Consider the following 9,798-nt stretch of genomic DNA (forward strand, 5'->3'; position numbering starts at 1 on the left):
TCTGTCTCTCTCTCTCTCTTTCTCCTCCCCCCCCCTTTCAATAAATTCTGGTGAGAGTGAGGTACAAGCATTGCCAGCCACAATCGTTCCATTTCCCCTCCATTATAAAAGCTTTGTAGGAACAATGGATGTACATAAGAAGCATGCATAGAGAACCATAGATGTGGGGAATATGTGAGTTAAGGAACATGTGAATGGGGACAATTTATGCCTTCAATAATTCAGAGCTGCTATTTTCTAGTGATGTCATCAAATTACCCCCAATCAAGTTTGTTTCTCACTGGACTCTGCTGGACACAAACTTTCCACTGGACACTCTCCCCATTGAAAACATAATTTCCATTAAGTATACAAGTGCTACTTCACAGGACGTTATTTCTCCGAACACCGCTGTATTGGATTCTATTCTGCTAGACATGTTGACTCTCTCCCAGGCATGAGTCCAGGGTCCCACAAAAGGCCTTAGCTGTATTTCTAACTATCCCTTATAAGAAGAGTAGCCACTGACATTCTCTTTTAGCTCAAAGCTAGGAATTTTCTTCAGAGCTCCTTTTTTTTTTGTAAGCAATTGTTAAGTAACTTGCTCAAGGTTACACAGCCAGTTATTTCTGGGTGTGGTGCTAAGTATCTGAGCCCAGATTTGGTCCCCAGGTCATCCCAACACTGGGGCCAGTGCTCTTACTGGGTGATCCACCTGGCCGCCCCCTTCAGAGCTCTTTAAAGAAAGTAATCATTCTTACTTCAGTCACAGAACCAGTAACAGTCTTCTCTAGGGAAAATAACAAAGCAAAACAGCCCTTCTCACCTTTTTTCCTTCCCAGAGTTGCCTTTCTAGAGCCTTGGCTAAAAGGTTTTTCTTTTTCTTTTCCTATCCTCAGACAGTCAAGTCAGTAAGTATTAAATATTTACTAAATGCTAGGTAAGTATTAAGCACTGAGGATACAGGTATACCTCATTTTATTGCACTTTACTTAATTGTGCTTCACAGATATTGTCCTCAAGTAAGTCTATGTCCACATTTTTTTCAATAGCATGTGTTCACATTGTGTCTCTGTGTCACATTTTGGGGACTGTCACAATATTTCAAACTTTTTAATTATTATAATATTGTTATGTTCATTTGTGATGGGTGATCATTAATGTTACTATTGTAATTATTTTGAGGTGAGAATCTGTCCAGCTTGTATTTTTCTGTCTTGGATTTCAACAAGTCCAGTGAAAAATTATCTTTCCTTTGCAACATTTCTAAGTTGTTTCAACTAATTTTTCAGACTTTTGGTGTTGTTCATTGAGTTCTGTTTGTTCCACTCCAACTTTCAACAAGTCCCCTACTTGGGTATAGTTTTCACCTTTGGTTCTAAGTTTTTTATTCTTCTATTTCTTTCCTGGAAAACCTATTTCAATTATGATTACATTTTCATTTCTTACTTCATTTCTGCTAGGTATTCATATTCTTTGTGGTCAAGTCATTTTTCCCCCCTGAGGATCTGTTTGTAGTTTTTTTGAAGTTACTGTCTTCTTCTGGGTTTATTTCTTGGGTGTCTCTTGATCTGTAATATTTCTTCATAGTGTTCAGTGTCTTCTTTTGTTTATTCATATCCCCAGGCAAAGTTATGGGTTTGGGGCTTTATGCTTAGACCAAGCTCCACCTCTTTTCATACTATGTAATGGAGTAGTCAGGTGCCATTTGCTCCTGACCTCAATTTCCTAGTGTCTTGATGCTGGCTTCAATTTTCCCCTTATGATTCTGTGCCAGGGAACTGGCAGGCTTTTGTGCCCCTGGTTAGACCTCTGCCGTCCTCTATATTCCCCCTTTGAATGTTGTAAAGCCAAGCATGAGCAGCTTTCCAGAGGACTGCTGCTATGAACAGCTTCAAGATTCTGATTACATAGTATAGTGAACACTCTATTTATTCAGTAACAAACTAAGACAAAACATTCACAGAAATCAAAGTACAGAATTCACAATATTATGACATAACAACTTATCACTAAAACGGCCACATAGTTTTCACCAAAGTGACCACGTAGTTTTAAACAAGGTGTATTCATTTAGTAACTCAATCATTTAGTAAGTCCTTAATTCAATCATTTTTAAGGATGCTTGTCTCCTTAATGGACACAAAGTACAAAGGTCAAATTTCTCTACCTCTAGGTCACATTGTCTTAATATATTCAATCAAAGAAATCTTTTTTCTTCTTAATTGGAGAAGTCCTTAACTCAATCATCTAAATGTAAAGGTCAAAGTTCTCCACCCCTAGGCCACAATCATCTTGACTTGAGGCAGGCTCTCAGCCTCGATGGTTCTTCTTCCATGGTCCCAGCTCCTACCCAAATGTATACAACTGTCACCTGAGTTCAAAGCAGACAGCTCTCAGTTCCTTGTCCGGTTCCTTGTCCAGTTCCCATTCCATACTGAAGCTCACAGTGTCTAGTCCACCTCAAGTCCTTCACAGTTTCTGTTCCTGGGAAGACAAAGCTTAACAAAGCCACAATAACATTCATAAACATTGCCAGCATCCTTATCAATTCACTATCTGCCTGCAAAATCCACACAGATCCACAAACAAGGTTCAAGAGGTCAATATAAATCATCAGTAAAGTCCCAGGACCTCCAAAACCCTTCTCCAGGACTTCTGTAAACAGACAACCAGAAAATCCTCTTTCAGGGCTTCCAGTAAGGTCCCAGGGCTTCTTTAGAAGGTATCAACATAGACAGAACAGACAGACAGAGTGCCAGGATACCACAAGTTTTCACCTTCTCCACCACAAGAGCTCCCTTCTCAGTTCTTCTCATTTCTTCTTATTTCTGCTCAGTTCTTCTCAATTCTCTTCTCAGTTCTCAGTGCTGCCACCACAAGTTCTGTTTTCAATTCTGTTCTCAATAACATAGCAGTTCTCACAAGTTCTCAATCATCTCAATCTCTCTCATCAATTCTGGCTCTCAAGCTTGGACTTTTCCTTATATATGGTATTAGCTCCCCCCTGTTATTCCCTTTCCTGTTATATCAGCAACTTCCTCCCACTGTGGGATTCACAAGTTCTGGACCTTAATACTTGATACAATCATGAACTGAAATAAGGTGCTAAGCACCTGTTTGATTTCCAATACAAGGGGCAGGGAAGATCTTCAAATCCCCTTTACCATTACAGATGTCCTTACCTGAGGCACTGCTACAAACATCTGATATTGGTGTAGTTTTAGTCATCAGGGAACTGCTGTAAGCTCCTGTCATTCTTGGTGCATCCTTGTTTTGTGTGCTTCTGTGGTCTTCCATAGGGTGTCCCTGGTTGGAGACATTGCTTTACCTGAGCTCATATCAGCTTTCATGGCAGTGCCCTCTTCCAGTGCCAGAGGTTTCTGGCTGTCTTTTGGTATAGTCACAGGTTAGATAAAGTTGCTTACTTGTGTTTCACTCTGGATTCAGTCCAATGCCCTGATTAGATCATTGATAGAGCATATGTGGGAGAGCAAGGCACCTCTATGAACTTTCATGCTGATATCTCAAGCAGGATTCAATCAAGATAAAATGAGGGTTTTAATGAGTATCTTAAAAAACTAACCATTCCATCATTGATGATAACTTCTTGAGTATGACCATAATAATAGCTCATTTTTAGGGGTACTTTGATAATTAAATTAGGCAAACTATAAGAAAATGGGTGAAGAATGTAAGCTGATTATAGGAAAAACTAAAATTCATAAGAATAGTGAACTGAGCAATCCTATTGAGCATTTTTATTTCTCTGATCGTTTTATAGGAGATTTCAAAATTATGAAAAACATTAGTTAAATGTCAATGGCAAGGACTTAAGTATTTATTAGATTACATGAAAGGCAGTGTGGCAGTGTCTAATGAGTTTGCCTTAGAATCAGGAAGTCATGGGTTAAAATCTTGCCTCTTAAAATAATGACTGTGTGTCCAAAAGCAGTCACTACACCTTTTAGTTCCCTAAGCAATTTTCTAAGACTATTGATTATAGATTAATTGCCAATGTGTATGGGTGGAGATATTTTCTACACCAGGAATTCCTTGTAGTAATCCAACCACTAATCTGGACCAAAGGGGAGGAAAGTACAAAGCAATATTCTTAGCAGCATTCAGTAATATCAAGCAGTTCCAAATTATGGAAATACAAGTTGACAAAATAGAAAAACTACCTGTAAGGATGTGTGATTTCATTTGTGTGAAAGCTTTCACTAACACAGGTTATGATACCTCTAGAAAATAGTTGATTATTTTCAACTGTTGCTGTAACTGAAAAAAAAAATCATGACCTAATGGCCAACCCTTTGACCATGACGTTCTCTAAACTCAGGTAGGCTGGGTCCCACAGTTATGCGACCTTGTACCAAAATGACCTAGAATGCCTATGTCCTTACTAGTAGATTCATAGATTCCAGTGACTTTTGTTGGTATGGTAGAGCATCTTCTGGCTTAAAGTAAAATATTTCCAACAAATACAGCAACCCTCCAGTTTCCTTAGGTGGTATAATAGGCCTTATTGCTTCTCTTAAATAAGGCACCCAAAGGTTAGTGGGCTTTTTGTTTTTGTTTTATTTTATTTTTGCCTAGTTACTCAGTTGCATATCTAGGTGGTATAGTGCTGTGCTGGTGAGAAGTATTGCCAGTCTTTACTCATCTTTCTCTCTTTTGTGACCTGGACTACCCTGCCCCAGTGCTTCCCTGCTCTCCTCTTTTCTGAGATGAACTTTCTTTTCAAACCAAGTTTGTGACAAAAATGGTGGAGTCCCTATCTCAGAACTAATATTATTATTCACAGCACTCCTAGCCTCTAATAACCTATTCATTAACTGGAGGGATTCTGATATAAATGTTCTTTGCCCTTGAAAGATTCAAAAATGAATCTGCATTCTATTTTTTCCATCTCAGAGACCTCACTCATTGGGTTGCTAGCAGAAACATTTTTAATGCCTGTGGTAGCATTTTGTCACAGTTGCTAGTTTAAAGAGACAAATAAACATTTAAAACACAGAAATATAAAGAGAACATTCTTAGAAACAGATTTTCCCCACACGCAAAGGAAAAGGTATCAGCTCCAGCACTCCATGGAAAGAGGAGAGTGGAGGTAGGCTAAGGGAAAAAGAGAAATGAAGAAACACTACCTTTGTGGAAAAATTGGGACACTAATTTATTGTTGGTAGAATTGTGACTGATTCAACCATTTTGGAAAGCCATCCGGAATTATTCCCAAAGAATTATTAAACTATCTATACCCTTTGACTCAGGAATATTACTACTAAGTCTATTTCCAATGATGATCAAGGAAAAAGGAAAATAACCTATTATGTTCTAAAATGTTTATAGTAGTTCTCTTTGTGGGGGTAAAGAACTGGAAATTGCATGGATGCCCATCAACTGTGGAATTGCTGATCAACTTGTGGTATCTGATTGTGATGAAATACTACTGTGCTATAAGAAATGATGAGCTCAATGATCTTAGAAAAACATGGAAAGACTTGCATGAAATAATGAAGAGAGAAATGAACAGCGCCAAAAGAACATAACATACATTAAGAGCAATATTTTTAAGAGTGACTTTGAGGGAATAAGTCATTTTGACTTTGATAAATACCCAGATTAACTATAAAGGATGTATGAAGAAAGATGCTATCTACATCCAGAGAAAGAATTCATAAATAGAAGTATACACAAAATAATTTTATGTTTGTGTGTATTTGTGTCTAATGGTAGCTATCTCTAGGGTGGGGGGAAGAAAAAAAATAAATTTGCATGATAATTTTAATGTATATTTAAAAGAAATAGCAAGTTATACATAATAGATGTGCAGTTTTATGTGTTTCATCTTTTTTCATTATACTATATAATAGAAATGCTGGTTTTATTCCATAAATTAAAAATAACAATTAAAAAAAGAAACACTGCCTTGTGGTTTCCAGTGGTGTAGCAGTAACCACATTGGCATACCCAGGATGGCTGCTCGCACAGATTCTTAGATCTGCTTTAATAGGAAAGATAGCTGTTTAAGGGGTCAATAATCTTTTAAAATTATATTCACTAGCTCAGGGGAAAAGTCAGCATCTTGAACTTCAGAGAAAATACAAGCAGAGAAATAAAGAGCAACAGACAGGGCTCTGACTGTCTGAATCAACTACACACTTTACATACATCCCTGGATTGAGAGAGCCTTTACATCTGAGTAGTTGGGGAGCTCTGAACATATGGTCACTTAGAATCTCAACCAGGGAATCACAGGATCCTTCTCATAAGCGAGCCCCCAAAACAAAATACCAGCTCAGACTATATATACACTTCTCAGAACCAGAAGGAATCACAACCCTCCTGATTCAGTGCCTAATTAGAAATTAGCAAAAGGTAGGAAAGCCCTCCCACAAGTGAGCCTCCCCTAAGCAAGCTTCCCTTAATGGGCTTCAGATCAGGCTTGTTAATGGGCAGGGAAGATCTTAAATCCCATTAACACTACAAATGGTGAGTGGAAGGGACTTGAGCAGCACAGCACCCTCTTTAATGTGCATCATGCATGATCTTTCCTTACAGCCATACTTCTGGACTGCTGGTGCTTATTGCTTACAATAGCTACATTCTGTGACTCTTTCAGGCTCTCCTACTTCCCCTCTCTACAATCTCTTAAGATAGGAGGGCCTAGTTTGTCCTTCAATCAAGCCCCTATAGTGAGAGGGTCAGAGCCAATAAGGGCAGGGAAATTATGGGAGGGGAAGAAATTAAGGGGAGGGGAAGAAGGAGAGTTGAGAAAGGAAAAACAAGGGGGATTTCCACCCACCCCATTTGTGGGCATTCAACTCTAGCCTTGAGAATATTGATAGTACTGATCTCTCACTGCTCAAGGTAAATATTTAAATACTGTTAATTTTGGCTATTCTAGGGCAGAGCATTATCTTCTTTATATTTAAAAAAGATCAATAAATAAGACCCAAGTAGTTATTGCTCAATGTGCTACATAGATATAGCACTTCAGCCTTATAGCAAACATCTAGTAGAATGTTTGTTCATTTAAATGGGTTGGTTTTCATTGAACTCTAAGGCCTTCTATGAAAAGATAATTTAAACAGCACTCATATTGCAGCAAAAACTCATTAACATTGGGTTTTTAACCCCTGCACTCCACTTTTAAGAAAAAGAGGCAAATGATGACGAAAGGAAACACTTAATAGTTAGAAAATAAACTTGTTGAGTTCTGTAGAATGAGAATAGATATTCAGAATGAAGACCCTGAAGCACTACAGTATCTTCAATCACCAAAGAAAGACTAAATTATGGTCATTATTGGAATTATCTTATTAAATAAAATTTCCATTTTTAAAAGTTAATAAAAAATCCAACTAATGGGGACATCTTGTTCCCCAAGCACCTGATTTAATTAAAGTTTCATTGTCCTTTGTCACTGGTGATAAGCCTCTACAGATTTAGCTAGGCTGATTCTCAGTCAACAAATAAAAGCTTTCTAACTTCATTAGATATTGACAGAAGTAGTGTCTTACTAATATAGCCTTCAGTATCAATAAAAGCTAGTATTTATATAGCATTTTTTTCCATTTTTTTTTTAAAGCAATCGGGGTTAAGTAACTTGCTCAAGGTTACACGGCCAGGTGTTTCTGGGTGTGGTGCTAAGTATCTGAGCCCGGATTTGATCCCCAGGTCACTGGACACTCTTACTCACTGTGCTACCTGGCCACCCCTTTATATAGCATTTTATGTCCTTTACAAACCTTACCTCATGTTATCTTTCTAAGAAACTTGGGAAGTAGGTGCTATTTTTGCACCCATTTTACAGATGAGGAAACTAAAATTGAGAAAGGTTGAGTGACTCCTTAGAGTCACATAGTAAGCATCCAAAACTGGATTTGAACTCAGGTCTTCCTGACTCCAAGTCTATTGCATCACCAGACTCCCTTCAGTTTAATTCAATCCAACAAATCAGCAAAGACCTGTTGACCTAGAAATGCTACTCAACTTGGGCTCTTGGAGCTGTAGTGGGTCCACTTCTATTGCTCCACCAATCTTTTTTTTTTTTTAATTAATTTGTTTGTTTCCTTTTAGTTTACAAGATTCAATTCCACAATTCCTTGAGTTTCACATTTTGTCCCCCTCCCTCCCCGCCCCCCCCATGGTGGCATACAGTCAAGTATAGGATCTGTAAATACTTTCACATTATACATTAGTCAGGTTATAAAGACGGATTGTATCAGACGGAATGAAAAATGGTAAAGAGGACATAAAAGCAAACAAGAAAAGGAAAAAGATCAGGTATTTTGCTTCCACCTGGATATAAACTCAGTTCTTTCTAGTTCTTTCTCTGGATGCACACATTTCTCTCCATCATAAGTCTTTTGGGATTGACTTATATCACTGCATTGCTGAAAAGAGTCCAGTCTATCAAAGTTGGACATCACACATACATTTTGTCTGTAATTGTGTACAAATTTCTCCTGGTTCTACTCTTCTCACTCAGCACCAGTTTGTATAAGCCTCTCCAGGTAAATATGAAGTCCATCTGCTCCTTGTTTCTTATAGCACAATAGTATTCCATAACATGCATATACCACAACTTGTTCAGCCATTCCCCAATTGATGGGCACCCCCTTAATTTCCAATTCTTTGCCACCACAAAAAGAGCTGCTATAAACATTTTGTACATATGGGTCTTCCTCCCACTTCTATGATCTCTTTGGGATAAAACCCTAGGAGTGGTATTGCTGGGTTAAAGGATATGAAATTATTTATAGCCCTTTGGGCATAATTCCAGATTGCTCTCCAGAAAGGCTGGATCAGTTCACAACTCCACCAGCAATACATTAATGTTCCAATTTGCCCACATCCTCTCCACCATTTGTCATTTTCCTGTTTTGCCATCTTAGCCAATCTGGCTGGTGAGATTCCACCAATCTCTTTCAAACCTTCTGCACAGGGTGTCCCAATTTGCCCCTCCCTCTACCTGTGTACATTTCATCTCTCATACTCTGGGACAAGGGGAAGGTATTAACACTGTCTTTTAAGAGACAATTCCTGTTTAGTCAGTTGATCAAAAACAAACTGAAAATCTCTGCCCCATCCAGCAGGATTCATCAAAGTTGCTATAAATATCTTGGTAGAGTATTACAATATTGAAAATAAAAACAGCCAAAAATATATTAGATCAGTAGACACTGAAAAAAAATCTTTGAACAATTTAACTACCAAGTTTTTTGGTTGTTATTGTTTAGATACTGGAGTAATTTGCCATTTCCTTCTCCAGCTCATTGTACAAATGAGGAAACTGAGGCAAATAGGGTTAAATTATTTCTCCAGGATCACATGGTGAGTGTCCAAGGTCAGATTTGAACTCAGGGCTTCCTGACTCTAGGTCTGGTGCCACTGTGCCCCCTAATTGCCCCAAGTTGTTATTTGTCCTTGGTTCTTGAAGAGGACCAGTGATGTCAGAAAGGTGATGTCTTGACTTGCAAGTGAATTGGATTTAAGTGAGGAAGGGCTGTGCAAAGTCACCAGCCTCACTCTTTACTCCAGAGCCATCTGGGTTAGTTCAGGATAACTAGAGATAGCTCCACATGCAGTTGGAGACCTTGGCCTTTTTATGCTAAGGTTTTTTCACAGGTCTCAGTTTGTCTGAGGCAATACTCATTCAGTGGCTCAAGGTTGGTAAGAAATGAAGCAAAAGATAGCCTCATTTGCCTATTCACACACACATCAATTTGGAAGAGGAAGAAGCTCTGGTCAGAACAGAAACAATTGCTATTTACACTCACTCTGGGCCACTGTAATGTGAATGTAAATTTT

The sequence above is a fragment of the Petaurus breviceps genome, unplaced genomic scaffold (assembly GCF_028583685.1).
Source record: "Petaurus breviceps papuanus isolate PSGF00001 unplaced genomic scaffold, PetGlider_PUasm1.0 189, whole genome shotgun sequence".
Classification (NCBI taxonomy): Eukaryota; Metazoa; Chordata; class Mammalia; order Diprotodontia; family Petauridae; genus Petaurus; species Petaurus breviceps.